Below are 16,492 nucleotides of genomic sequence, written 5' to 3'. Positions count from 1 at the left end.
TTCACTACCATAAGTGTAGCAAGCAAGGTCATTAGGCAAATGAATGCAAAACCAGGACCATGCAAACACAAAGATTTAAAGGATATTGTTACAATTTTCAATAGTATGGACATAGAGCTTTTAAATGAAGATCCAAACCCATGTGGTCATCAAATATGCAAGCAAAGGTAAGGATCAATGGAAACTCTTACAACTAGGATCATAATACAAGATATAGCTGTCATTATTGTCAAGAATATGGACATATTCCTTAGCATTGTATTAGGACACACTTTAGAGGGAACTACCAAATGTGGTTGAGTCAAACCACATGTTTCAACTATTTGAAGATTGGTTACATTAGTAGGTACTTACCAACTAGGTCAAAAACACCAAGTTGTGAATTTGATTAAGGAAAAGGAAAGAAAGATGTTGAAAACATCAGAAATGAGATGAATAAGACATGGAAAAATAAGGATGATTTCAGTACATCAAATGGAGAAGGGATCAATTCACCCAATGGGTAAGGTGATCACACCTCATCAAACTAGGCAATCAAGAGGTATGTAGTACTAATATTTAAAGATTATAGCATACATCAATTCCAAAATGACTTAGCACTAAAAAGATTACATTAGCATGAATAAAGATGAAAAATGTTGTTAGAAATCCAAGATGAATCTTTAAGTTTTTCATGTTGTCACTAAGCATGAAATATTTCCTATGTGTGCCAAGTGAAATGCTAGAAGATTTCAAGCTTACAAACTAGCTAGTTGATGTAGAGCTTGTAGTGGTTGCTAAGTGATTGAAATGTCAATGGATACCAAGTGAACCTACAATTGGTTAATGCCAAGCTTGCAACTATGTAAACACTAAACATTTATTGCAAGGTTTTCAAAGGGTATTTGATTGATTTTAGCTCATTTGTCATCATTTCAAATTTGAGAGAGAGAAAGAAAAGAAGATGTTGGAAATATTCAAGATAAGATAGGTTACTAAGAGGGGAGGGGTGAATCAGTAACATCAAAAATTTTAAAATAGTGCAACACTTTAACCATATATACTATTCACCATTCATTCATCTAATCTACTGCATAAATGAGAGATCAAACATTCATAACACATGTACACAGTGATTTGGTGACCCAGAAACCTTCCAAATAGAAAGTAAAACTAGGGTGGGGATGATACCCACAAAACTTCATTACTTTAGTATGAAGTTGGCCTGTTAAGGCTTACATTGACCACTTTTGGTGATCTACCCTATTAGGAGCATAAAGGACTACTAGGTCCACCTTGTTAGAGGATTTACAAACATACAATGAAGTATGCACTCCATTAGGAGATTTATACAAAGACTATTAATTATACCTTGTTAAAGGATTTGCAAAACTGATTCACCTATTAGGATGAAATAGTGGATCTACTTACAAACTTGATTTTCTAATTAGATCCTTGAAGTATATATCACCTCTTGTGACTAATGAATCATTACTACTCCTTGTAGACCTTGTTGAATATTTTTCTCTTTTGTTGATTCACATTTACACTTCTGAAAACATTACATATCTCTTTTTATACTCTCATCCATAATTTCAATACATCTTGCAAATGATATAATACATTACATATATACCATTCCAATAATTACAATTGCAAGGTTGGCTAAAACATAAGTGAACAAAATATTACTGAGTCAGCCAAACAATAAATAACTCGGGTTCACTAAACTAACTTGGTGACCTTCTGATACTCGACATCCACTGCATTACTCAACATCATCATGCACTTGGTAGAAGTGAAGGCTTAGTCCATACTAATGACTTGACATAGTTCTAAACTCGGTAACCATTGGACACTTGGTGGATATAGTATCACTCGGTAAAAATTGAATCCTTCGTTTACCTTGCTTTTACTTAGTAAACATTATACTTTCATTACTCGGTAAACAATGTGCTTCCATCACTTGGTAAACACTGCACTTCCATCACTTAGTTGATAATATGCTTCCATCACTCAATAAACACTGTGAAGCTCAGTGAACACTGTAAACTTGATAGATACTACTGGATTGCATATTCACTCGGTAGCTATACTAGAATGCTCAATGTGAACTGTGAAGCTCGGTGTAAACTGCTTAAGTGGTGAATGTACAAGGTAACCACTGAATGCTTGGTATACATTATAGATTGAGTGATGAGCTTAGTAACTATACTGATATAGATAAGTATTGTCACTAATGGCAATAATAACTTAATGCCAACCTACACAACCTGACTAAATGAATTTAAGTTTTTTTTCAAAATTGATTTTTGTAGAACTACTATATATACAAATATACTTATGTACACATGCAAAATTTATTGTGTGCTAACTCCCCCTATCACTTATAGTGATACCTCTCCTTATTTATTATGTTGAATCTCTGAATCTCCCCCCCCCCCCCCCCCCCCCCTTTTTGACAATAATGCCAAAGGCTACATATATACAATTTATATGGCTACACCAAAGTGAGATAGAAATTCTTGATGTACCTTAAGGATGGTTGCAAAAGTGCTATCCCAAGTCTACTACAAAATTTGACAGGTGGAGAGGGCAATTTGAAATTCTGCTGATAATTGGATCAAGTGATCGGCCACTGAGAAGTTCTAATCTTGGACCAATGTTTTGCAATGAATAATATGTTTTTGCATTGTGTCCATGATAGGCAGGATCATGTTCTACATGTCTATGAGTGTAGACTAGATCCTTTCTTCCTCTCTCAATAGTTTTGCCTGTGCATCTACTAAATATCTGATCTTGGTGTGATGGGAGGTTGTGGAGGAGGAGTCCACCTTTAGCTTGGAGACACTTGATTGCATATCAATGTCAATCTTATTTAACTTATCCTTTATTTCTTTGGTAAATCTAGAAACATCATGAAGTTTAGAAAAAAAGTGATGCTGCATTATTAAAAGAATTTTCAAAATTTCCCAAAAATGTTGACAATTCAACTTGCTTTATTGCTATCTTTTGAGAAATATGCTCTAGCACCGTATTATCAAATTTCTTTTCAGCTTTCTCAATAATTTTTTCTTGTCTAGAAGAATCCTCATTAAATTTATGTATAGCCTCTTCTAACTGAATTAAAATGTGTTGAGTAGAATCTACTTCAACACCTATAGCATCTGTAATTATATTCTTGGCATTCTCAATTATTCTATATTCCTTATCCCTTTCAGACCTTAACTACTTCTGCGTAGCTTTCATCTCTATGAGTTGACTAGCTAACCTCATCCCTTCAATGGTAGCAGTGTCATAGTCAATCTTAGGTATCACTATCTCGATGTCTAGGTCAAAGTCTTCATCAATTTCTTTTCCAATGATTAGAAGTTTTAATGGATGCTTTTGTTTGACTTTTGTGATGGTTGGTTTGACCTTAGGAATAGACACAATAGTGGAGATGGAAGGGCTAGCAGTAAAAACTGGGATAGGACTTGAGGATTGAATGCCAATAGGAGTACTAACTGGATCAAAAATTGAAACACTTCCCAAAAATGGTATCATACTTGATAGAGTACCCATAGTAGAACTAATTGGAGTGGACGTGGATATAGATGATGCTAATGAAAACAAAATTGTAGAACTTGCTAGAATTGATGAAGACAAAATTGTGGAACTTACTATTACACTTATTGTTGATGAAGGAGTTGAGGAGGCTAGCTCAGTAGCTAAAGAAGTAATAGTCAACTCGGTAGATGAAGTGATTGGCACATCTATTTCAGATACTTGGAGCTGGAAGGTGGCCGGTGAAGATTGAGAAATTGATGTGGCTATTGTGCTCACAATCTCACTTGTAGAAGCTGTCTCCATAGTGGATGTAATAGTCTTTGGTGGAGAGTGAGGAAGGGATGCAATCACTTCTGCTACAATTTTAATTGGATCTTCTTCTTCCTCATGTGCTTCTTCCTCCTTGTCTTCTTCATCTTTTTCTTCCATAACTGCATGCAACTCTCCTAGAGTAACTGTGATGGATGGAGTGCTATCAAAATCATCATTGTTACTGCTATCATCATCCTTGATCTCAATTGGATCTTCACTGGGCTTTTGCAGATGATAGATGTTCTTCCACATGTTTGTTGCATCATTTACAACATGCTCAATGTCTTTAATTAAAATCAAATATGTGTGAACTCTAATCATATTTTTACCTTCATGGTTCTTCATTGTTGCCTTTATTTTTGCTCCAATGAGACTCGATAGAAGATTCTTCAGAGATTGCTCATATATGTCTTTGACCATTTGGTTGGCTAACTACCATCTCGGTTGCAATCTCTTCAACAGTTCTTTGGATATTTGAGAGGCAAGTTGGTTCGAGGAGTATTTCCATTTACCCATATTATTGAGTACCAGTTCCTCAATCTATATTTTATTAGCATCAGTTCTTGTTTCAAATTTCAATGCCTTGAAATTTGTGATGCCAGCTCCCTCTTCCAATTGTTTAAGCCTTTCCTTGAATGTGGGTGGAGGCCTGACCAGTATAGGTTCTTGCTTGCCTTTTCTGGTTCTTCTAGAGAATACTGTAGTAGGCTTTTTCTTAGGTTTGGTAATAATCACCTTACCTTTCTTCTTTGGCTATTCCTCTTCAGATTCATGTTCTTCTTTTTCTTCTTCTCCTTCTTCTTCTTCATCCTCACCTTTTCCCTTGGTAAGCATAAGAGGACCAGTTTTAGTTTTCAATTTGACTATCTTCCTCTTGCTTTTGCTTATGGTCTAGGGTAGCTTGATTTTAATCTCAATTTTGGCTTTTGCCTCATCATATGCTTTGAAAATTGGTTGCCTTGGGTCTACTGGCTCATTCACCAGTGCTTCAATAATGTCCCTAGCCTCATCAATATTTACCTCATAAGGAAGAGGTTTCACCCATTCAACTCGAGGTCTAACTGCCTGAATGTATACCTTATCATAGTCAACCATAAAGCATACATCATCTATGTAGTCTTCAACTAATTTTGGTGGAATCTAGAACCTATTATTCATTCTTTCCTTGAAATATTCAAAATAATTATCCATGATGCTATCAAAACTTTCATCCATTTCTGCTACAAACTCAATTATCTGATACAAAATTGGAATGTCTTTTCTCCATACAACTGTTCCTTTTGATGGAAAGAATTTTTAAACATAGAAAAATAAATAGATCAATAGAGAGCCAAATTTACAAGGATTATTCTTTGAAGTCCTTATACTATCCATATTTTTATTCAATTATCTCAACAATAATTCTGACAGATCAAATTCAAGGTTTTTCTTTACAATTTCAAAGGCCAAATCTGTAGCCTCACAAGGTACATTGTTCAATCAACTAGAGCTATAGATTTTGTGGGCAATGACATGAATGTCAAATCTTAGTTTGACATCTAATATAGTGCTGACCTTTAAACCTCTACAATCCCACTTGACTAGGGTTTACTTCTGTAACTCCTCCTGACCTAGGGTTTTGGTGGTTTTTTCTTTGCTGAGCATAGGGAGACCCATGATTTTGTAAATCATCTTCTTTGTAATTAACACTAGCTACTCTGGCCATAGTTTCCCATTGTGCACCTGACTCAAAATATACCTAATCCACTTGGTTTGGAAATTTTTTAGCAAATGCGAGATATGAGTCAAGCCTTTGGTTTCAAGATACTTGCATTCAGGTTTCAGAGAGCCATCTACACTAATTTATCCTAGGGCATTGTCCATCTCTAAGTTTCCAATTTCTTGAATAGAACATCTGAAATGAGTATGATATCATTGATAAGAAGTACCTTAGGTGGAATTTGCGATTGAGCTCCATTCAAGTTGAGTGATTCTATGATTGTGATATGATATCAGAATTTAACTATGTGATATGATTGTGATATGTATATCCTAATATTCATATCACAATTTGACTAGCTGTAGAAATTATCTCCTACTTATCGATTCTATGATTACTGGAGCTAGCTTGAAATTTGGCACCTTCCACTCCACACCTTTGACTAGCATTTTTGAACCTCTTTTTGCCTTGGTGCCACTACTACTCCCAGATGCCATTACTGCTTGGTAAGTGTAAGAAAATTTTGAACAAATTTTTTGCTTTAAAAATTGCTTGAAGTCACTTGGACTTTGCTTGAAATTTCTCAGCTCTGAAATCGAGATGAAGAATGAAAATGAATTCTTCCCTTTTGACAAAAATTTTGCCATAAATGTTTGGTACAAAGGTAGCTAAGATGACATAGTGTTTGACAGGCTATCATTCATTTTCATGGTAGAAGCTAGAAACTCGATGATTGAACAATTTTTTTAGTTATTCCTGACCTAGCTTGGTAAGGTCTTCAACTGACTTTCCTCGGTAGATGCAACTCAGCAAAAGATACACTTTCTTTGATCTTTGTGTATCTAGAATATTGATTTGATAATTTTGCTTTCTTTTATTTTGGAACTGCTTGAGATATCACTAGAAGATGTAGTTCCATATCCTCCTTTATGAATCTAATTGGAATTGATGGAGTCACTCACTTCTTGAGTGACATTGTCATCATTTGAACTATCTTGTTCGGTAGATTTTGGAATCCACTGTTGCCTCATTTTCTTCCAAATGTTTTCAGCTTTAGCTTTCTTTTCATTTTCAACTCTTCCTATATTCATGAATTTTTAGCTATATGACCAAGTTCTGTACATGTATAACATCTTACTATTGTATCTCTTTTTCTCAAGTGATGCTTTGAGCAGTCTTTACCAATATGTCCATATTCTCCACAATAATGACATCTGCACCAGGTATTATAGTCCCATCCAAATAGTGCTTTAACAAGTTGCTCAGCTGGATTGAATGATTTGGATTTGCATTGGAATGCCTTGTGACCATGCTTCTTGCACTTGTGACAATTGCCTTCAAATTTTGGTTTCTCCTTGCATTCATTAGCTTTATGACCATGCTGATTACAATTATAGCATTTACAATTGAATTTACCTTTTCCATTGCTCCAACACTTGTTTGATGCGTGACCTAGCTTATCATAGTGATTGCAAGTAGGTCTTTGATTCCTTTGGGCACCTTGTTTGGATGTTTCACCTTCTTCCTTGTAACCAAGTCTAGTTTTACCTTTTTGTCTATGAAGATTCTGCTCACTTTGTTGATTTAATTCAGTCATGTCTATTTGAGATTTCATCATTCTTTCATTGATTTGTTTTTTAATGATGAAGTCATTTTCCAAACTTTCTTTGATTTGTCTTTCAGATCTCAAGTCACTTTTTAAGCTTTCATTGATTTGTCTTTTAGTGATTAAATCATTCCTCAGGCTTTTATTCTTAGATCTTAGATTCATAATGTCTTCATTTGCATTAGATAGTTGATCTACAAGATCTTCATGCTAAAGGGATTGATTATTTCTTGCCTCTAAGTCTTCATTTGCCTTGTCTCTCTGTTCCAAAATTTCACATAGCCTGATTGACTAGATTCCTTGTTCTCTTTTAAGCTTTCTTACTTCTTCTCACAAAGAACCATTCTTTGCTAGGAGTTCCTTGATAGCTTCATTAGCTTCATCTAAACTACTTGATGGTAAAAGGTCTTCTATATTTTCTTCAACATACTGATGATCATTCATTTGTCTTGCAAGTTCCTTCCTTCTCTTCAGGGATTGAGAAAGATGCTCCTTAGCTTCTTTGAGTTGAGCCATGGCCATTTCTAGATCTAGCTTTTTATTTTCAATAGCTTTGTCAAGTTTGAATATCTCCATTGTCCTTGATCTTTTCTCAAGCTATCAAGCTTTGTCTTGAGAACCAAAATTCTCTGATACCAATTGTTGGAAATATTCAAGATAAGGTAGGTTACTAAGAGGGGAGGGGTGAATCAGTAACATCAAAACTTTTAAAAGAATCCAGCACTTTAACCATATATACTATTCACCATTCATTCATCTAGTCTACTACATAAATGAGAGATCAAACATTCTAACACATGTACATAGTGATTTGGTGACCCAAAAACCTTCCAAATAGAAAGTAAAACTAGGGTGGGGATGATAGCTACAAAAATTCGTTACTGTAGTATGAAGTTGGCCTGTTAAGGCTTACATTGACCACTTCAAGTGATCTACCCTGTTAGAAGCATAAATGACTGCTAGGTCCACCTTGTTAGAGGAATTATAAACATACAATGAAGTATGCACTTTGTTAGGATATTTATACAAAGATTGTTAAGTCTACCTTTTGAAAGGATTTGTAAAACTGATTCACCTATTAGGATGAAACAATGGATCTACTTACAAACTTGATTTTCTGATTAGATCCTTGAAGTATATATCACCTCTTGTGACTGATGAATCATTACTGCTCCTTGTAGACCTTGTTGAATATTCTACTCTTCTGTTGATTCGCATTTACACTTCTCAAAATATTACATGTCTCTTTTTATACTCTCATCCATAATTTCAATACATCTTACAAATGATATAATACATTACATAAATACCATTCCAATAATTACGATTGCAAGGTTGGCTAAAACACAAGTGAACAAAATATTACTGAGTCAGCAAAATAGTAAATAACTCGAGTTCACTGAACTGACTCAGTGACCTTCTGATACTTAGTGTCCACTGCATTTCTCGGCATCATCATGCACTCGATAGAAGTGAAGGCTTGGTCCATAATAATTATCTGATTTAGTTCTAAAATTCGTAACCATTGGAGACTTGGTCGATATAGTATCACTCGATAAAAATTGAATCCTTTGTTTACTTTGCCTTTACTTGGTAAACATTATACTTTCATTACTCGGTAAACACTGCACTTCCATCACTTGGTAAACACTGCATTTCCCTCACTCAGTTGACACTATGCTTCCATCACTCGGTAAACAACGTGCTTCCATCACTCGATAAACATTGTGAAGCTCGGTGAACACTGTAAACTCGATAGACACTGCTGGATTGCATATTCACTCAGTAGCTATACTAGAATGCTCAGTGTGAACTACAAAGCTCAATGTAAACTACTTAAGTGATGAATGTACAAGGTAACCACTAAATGCTTAGTATACATTGTAGACTAAGTGATGAGGTCGGTAGCTATACTGATACAATTAAGTGTTGTCACTAATGGAAATAATAACTTAATGCCAATAGAAGAAGGCAATCTAGAACTCTATTCCAAGAAGTTGTAGAAGATTTGAGTAGAGATTCTTCACGATTTTGTCAGATCACATTAGGTATTTATCAAGAGCTAAGCTATGCAATCTAAATTTCTAAACCCTAGTTTTACATTATGGTGCCTAGTTAGAAGAATGTAGAGGGGAAGGAAGTTTTGATTGTTTAGTTAGTGCATAATGAGGTCAGGGAACCCATTTTCAAAGCTATTCCTAATATTGCATATAAGCAAGACCCTTCTAGTTCATTGTTAATGATTCCACCGAATGTGATAATGGTACAAGATGTAAGAAAATGCTATAAATTTAAGATAGGAAGAATTGGTGATATGAGAATTAGGAAAGCATACAAAAAACTCTATGATAATGGTGTTTTGAAAGAAGAATTCAAAATTATCGAGATAAATGGATGACCACGAGCCCTAGATTTTATGAATGTATTCAAGACATAGTGGATAAGGATAGTGCTTAGTCAAATTCATGATAGTTCATTATGGTTGGACAATGGACCTATCAAAATTACTAAGAGAATAATCCATAAGGTTACTAGTTACCCAACCCTAGATCAACTTGAGACACTAAGAAGTGATTCAAAGGAAGTGATTGAGAAGAACACTAGAGCTATCTAGAACAAGAGAGGCATAAAAATTGATACAATTATTGATCCTTTGATTAACTTTTCTATAAGGTTGATTTCACACAATTTTTACCAATATAGTAGATTGAATAGTCTACCCTATATAGCTATGGATATGGGATACAAAATTGTAAAGAAAGATCACTCATATGATCTAGTAGAGCTACAATTGCAACAATTGATGGAGAACCTTGGAGCAATCAAACAGACAAAAAGTGCACAATGCAAATTTGGTTCTATATTAATTTGTATATTCTTTTATGTGTAGAACACATTTCCCTCATTTGGTACAGTAGGATGGAAAACTAATAGATTAGTAGTAGTATAGAATGGTGAGTACATTGGGCAATTAGGAGAGAATTTTGAATCTTTGATGACAAGTTATTTTAAAGACTTCAAGAAATCAATGTAGGAAAGATTGAGAATACTAGTATAGTTAGTTGAGAAAAATTATAATGATGTATGTTTTGTTGTGGATGTTGATTATACATTTGTGCAAGTTGCTACACCAAGGGTGAGATGATTGAGAGCTTTAGGTTATGAAATAAATGTGGTTAAAGCCTTAGTAGCTATAACAACATTACTGGTAGAAGAGGTAGATAAAATTGCAAAGATATTTGGAAACTATGAGATGGTAAAGTCCAAAATTACCATGCAATTGAAGACTACCTTTTCCATGAAGAAAAAGGAGAAATTAGTGAAGTAACTGAAAGCTAAGTTTGGAGAGGGTGCTAACAAAGAAGAAGATGAAGAAGAAGAAGAAGAGGAAGAAGAAGAAGAAACCAAAGCACCACTTGCAATAACTCAAGGTATGGGAGAAGACCAAGAAGAGGAGGAGACTAAAGGTTCCAAGGGAGAAGAAGCCAAGGAAGCACCTACTCCTTTTGAGTCAAAGAAGAGGAAGGCTAAAACTCAACCAGTGACTAAAGCTAAGAAGATAGCTAAGCCGAGTCAGCCCAAGCCCACTACTCCTACCACAAGAGCTAGCACACATGAAACCACACAAAATGCCAAGGAAAAGACAAAAAAAATAGAACAAGGAGGTCAAGAGTAGAAGAGACCAAGAAGGAATTATGTGGCACAAGAAAATTCTGATGAGGAGAAAATAGAGTCAAATGACAATAGCCAATTTAAGGTGGTGAGTCATAAACATCTTTCAAATCTTGAATAATTATGTGAAAATATTAGAAATAGTGTAGATCTATTGGGATTTGGTTATGTTGATTTTTATAATTTGTGTAAAGTAGAGAAAAATCAATTGGAGAAGGCCATATATGCCATGATTTCAAAATTCAAGACAACCCCACTAGAACTTGCCAACTAAATGCCAAAGGGTCTATATGATAGAGTTGAGCATAAATGGAACTATTGCCTAAACTTGGAGAAACAAATTAGAGAAACATCTCTAGCCCAAGTAATGCCTAAACTAAATAAGGCACAAATTTCTAAGGCTATGAAGAAGTATGTAGTTGAGTTTGTACCTAAATATAGAGCCAACATTTTACAAAAAAATATTGAGGATATTGTCAAGAAGACCACTCATATGTGTACACTTACTTATGGGTTGACAATAGTAAAGGAAGGAGAAGAAGAACCCATTGAAGTAAAGGATGATGAAGAAGATGATAAAAAAGCTGACACTATTGGAGGAGGAACATAAAAGAAAGAAGATAAAAAGGCAACAACTAAGGAAGAGCAACTAGAAGAACAGAGTGTGCAAGGCACATAATTGTCAAGTGTCAGTAATCCACATGTCACAAGTGAGACTATTGAAATAGTAACTATCAAGGATTTCTCTAATCTATTAGCTCAAAACATCAATCCCCTTACTGAAGATGATATGAAGAAGATCTTAGATCAGTCTACACTACAAGACAAACTTTGTAATAATCCTATTTTGGTCAGTGTGGATGAGTTACAAAAGTTAGTAACTGATGTTGCAAGGGAAAAGATGAATCCACAAGAACCACCTTCTATCATCCCTCCAATCACTAATGTACAACCTGCGGTCCAAATGCCAGAAGATACATATAACAAGGTTGATACAATTGGCAAGATATATTTAATAGAGAAGAGCATAGTGGAAGCACAAGTTGCTACTATAGAAATAGGACATAGATAGACTTATTTTCACCTACAACACAAGGACAAGGTGCAAGTCAAATCATTGTGCCAAAATAGGGTAAGTTTGAAGAGAGAAAGATGACACAACAAATAAAGGAGAAAAATGGCATCCAAGCCTTGGTAACCTTACTAGTAACTGGCACTCCATCAAGTCATAACCTTCAGAAGCTGGGCACAAATGCTACACCATTACAGATATCAATGCTGAGCACAACTTAATCAAACGAAGAAGAAGTAATTCAATATGAAGATGTGAGCCTAGGTGAAGAGATAATTTTTCCTAAGTATGGTTATGTTACTATGACTATAGAATAGATGAGCATACTACAGTAGGCCTTAGCAAAGAAAAAGCATCAAGAAATGCTTAGAAGGGAGCATAGGCAAAAGCAGGCCTTACAAGATATTAAAGATATCTTTTTAGATACATTCAATTTTCCAACTCTAGATGATACCAAGCCACTAATGGAACAATTGATAGATATAGTGGAAAAATTCATTAATGAAGACTTGGATACAAATGCCAAATTACTTGAATGGTCAGGAAAGAAGTTCCAAAAGAAAGTTAATGAGAAAATATCAGGTGATATAGTACTAACACAAGTTACATTGGCAACTAAGGTTGATGATGTCAAGAAGGTACTTGAGAACATATTCTCATTATACACTAAGTTATGCAATCCATCACTCTTCACTCAAGAGGCTAGAAGTCACATTCTGAGTCTAGAGGGCCAAATTTTTGTATCAAGTGCAAAAATACCAATGAATCTAGCTAAAAGTGAAAAGCATTTTAGGAAATTGCTTCAAACATAGAGTCAGATAACTATATTGACAACAAATAAGGTCAACATAAGGGCCAAAATGACCAACATCCAAGTAACCCTCACCCCCCATATGGAAATTTTGCACAAGGAGCTAGGCTATGTCAAAACCTTAATGAAGAAAGACCCAAATCTTTCTACCTTAGATGGTCTAGTCCACCTTGCTACTAAGCTTGCAATCCAACTCAAGTCATTGGATGTCACATGTGAGAACTAGGATGCAACTCTAAAGATGATATTATATGTCCATAAATCTTTTCTAGATAAACATATAATCAATATATAGCTCATTTGACATAAGTGTCAAAAAGGGGGAGAACAAGAGCAAGGGGGAGAATAAGAGAAGAATAAAAAAAAATGGGGAGAATAAGAGAAAAGAAATAAGAATTTTAGGAAGATACAAGGAAGTATCAAATGAAAGAGTATCAGCAAACCACCAGATGAAGTCAAAGTATATCAATAGATAATTTTATATACAAAATAGACATATCAACTTAGGGGGAGTTATCAAATTTTGAGGTATCTAAGTGATTACAAAATTTTGAAATTTTGAAGTTTTGTATATAAGCTGAGTAAAGATATGTTATGCTTGTGAGATCAAGGATATTAATGTATATTCAAGTGTTTTTGACACTCATGTCAAAGGGGGAGATTATTGATCTTATATTGGTTTTGAAAAAGAGTGTCAACACACTTAAGTTATTTACTTAGTGCATGCCAAATTAGTAGTACATATCAAGCACAACATGTATATATAGACCATGCCAAGTCATAGCGAGTGCCAAGCCATTCATATGCTAAGTCACTCAAGTATCGAGTAGATAGTATATGCTGAGTGACATAGGAGCTGAGTAAATAGTTGATAATGAGCAATACAAGTGCCAAGCTACAACAAAAAGATTAGTGTATTCCAAGCATTAGAGACTTCAGATGCTGAGTGACACATTTATTTCTAATGGCACAAACAACCATGTAAACTATTTTTGAGCTGACTTAAGAATTAATTTCTATATTTTGGAGATAAGGATGAATCTCAAGTTGGATAACCTATGCAATTACATGCATCTAATTAGAAAATGGGAAGGATTAAGTAGAAAAATGGATGGATCTCAGCCATAGATTCATGCCTAACCCTAAGTCAATAAGTCTTCTTAAGGAGGATGAAACCCTAAATTCTCAATAAGCGTGAATTTTGGTTGAAGGAGTGAAGAGAGAAGTTTGCATGCACAAATAGAGCATTCATGGTGGCTTAGAAGTTATGAAGTGAAAGTAAATTACAAAATTAGTTAGAGTAGAATAGAGGATAGAGAAAAGGATACAAGAAAGAGACATTTGATCAAGAAGGATCAAGAAGACATTGTTTAGAGGTGATCTATTATCAAGTAAGCAAGTGCTAACTGCATGATCAAAGCTTAGACATTCTAACACGTGATTTTAGTCAAAATTTCTTAATAGAGTAGTCCTAGTATGCTATATGAAATCCTTTAATAGGATGCTTACCTAATTATGAATTAAAGTCCTTTAGCAAGGCACACTTCTAATAGGGTATTGAAATCCTCTAAAAAGGTGAGACCTAATATTCTTTGTAATCCTTTAATAGGGTAGACCTTTCACAAGGTAGATCATGTTTCATGGTCAAAACATTATAACCTTCACTGAATACACTTTATTATTGCAGTAGTGAAGATTGTGGGTGTCATCCACACCCCAGTTTTACTTTCTCATTAGAAGGTTTCGGGGTAATCATATCTAGTGTTATATGTGTATGATTCCTTATGTGTCTATATGAATTAGATGTATATGCTTTACATGTTATTTCAATTTATTCATTGAATGTATGAGATGAATGTCTGGTAAAAGTTTTATGGGTCCAAGTTTAAACTACTAAATCACCCCCCCTCTTAGAAGTTTACCTTTCTTATTATATTTCTAACAAGGGGCACTATGTCAATAGAACTTAGTGATAAGTAGGATGAGACCCTCATGGATGATAGTTCTAGACCCCTCATGCTTATGGGCTTTAAGTGTAGTTAGGAGAGAATTTTCCAAGAAGTAAGGGAAGGAGATTCATTTCTTGTAACTGAAATGATTTAGAAAAACAAAGTGGTATTGATGAACCCTAGAAACCCTACCATCTAGAATGAAATACAACCACACACAAGTGAGAACCTCTTCCTAGATATCCTTAGTTTGAGCAAGATCATAGAAATTACCAACCTTTACCAATTTCTCTTCCTCGTGGTCATTTTTGGGAAAATTCTTCACAACCTCTTCGAAATCTTTTTTCTACTTGAAAATTCTATAAAGTTACCCAACTATTATTTAGAGTTAGTGATAGTTATTCATGTGCTAGTGTGCTAGATTCATTTTCTTTTGGGTCATGGGTTTGGGTTTCATAATATATAGATTTATTTAGTCAAACCTAAATTCATGATAATTTAATTGGATGGATTTCCTTTGTGACTTCAAGTTTTATGTTTATTATATCAAGGGGAAAGATGTGGTTGTCACAAATACCTTGTGGAGGAGAAGGACTTAGGACTATGTTTTGTCCCTTAGTCTAGATTTTCTTAGTTGTATTCTTAAGGTTTACTCGGTGATACTTGGTATCAAGAAGTGAGAGTGGAGATAAATTTTGGCCATACCCTTGTGGCTAAATTTTCAAATTACTCTTTAGAGTTTTATGGATGACATTTGAAGCACCATACATGGGTATATTTATAAACTAGTGTCAAGTAATTTTCATTCCTTAGTTTTGTTTGAGGTATATTTTATATCATATTTTAAACACCCTAGCATCAACAAGATGCATGTATACCTTTATAATATTTTACTTTTGGGAAGGTATAAGTTGCAATATAGTCTACTTCATGACTAGTTGTCTTTAGTATTAGAGAGTGAAGGTAGCACAACAACATCCAGTAGGTATATTTTTAGCCATATTCCATTCCTCAATAGATGTGAGATACTACATCCATTAATTTAATTACCATACTACCTTTTTAATTACATCATATCATCATATTATGGTTATTTTGGACAAGTTGTCTAGGGTGGCTTACTCTTCTCTAATGAGAGACTTATATTATATCTTCAATAGAAAATGTTCTCATTAATGATATAGTTTTCTAGCATAAGATACCTCATAGGATCATCTTAGGTCAATGCTCAATGTTTAATTCTACACTCTAGACATCTCCACCATATTTTGGGTGTGCAACTCAATTTTATTTTAGTGTATCATCTCAAGATAGATGGTCAGATGAAGGGTGGTAAATAAATTTCTTGAGGACATGCTTCACATGTATGTGATGGACTAGAAATAGAGGTCTAGGAGGATTATTTATACTTTGTGAATTTTTACTATAATAATGGGTACCATAGTTCTCTTGGCATGCCTCTTTTTCAAGCCTTGTGTGGTGGACCATGTCATACACCTTTGACTTGGGATCATTTGTTGGTGTTGAGATTATTTAGAATATGGGGCAATATGTGGTTCATATTATTGCTCCACATCAACAAAAGAATTATATATATATATATATATATATATATATATATATATATATATATCACTTCTAGGTAGACAAGTATATGTTTTTGCAAGTTCAAACATGGAAATGCCCACCTATCATGGGAAAGGCTCTAATTTATCATCATATTGTTTTGGACCTTTTAAAATACTCAAGATGATTGATGTTTTGCCTATTTATTGGAATTTCCACCTAGCTTATTGTGCATTAGTCATTTGTTTAATGTTTTTTCCTATTCATTGGCATTTCC

This window comes from Cupressus sempervirens, chromosome 5 (genome assembly GCF_028749045.1).
Source record: "Cupressus sempervirens isolate cs-2001-9-10 chromosome 5, ASM2874904v1, whole genome shotgun sequence".
NCBI lineage: Eukaryota > Viridiplantae > Streptophyta > Pinopsida > Cupressales > Cupressaceae > Cupressus > Cupressus sempervirens.
This window is presented reverse-complemented; position numbering follows the sequence as displayed.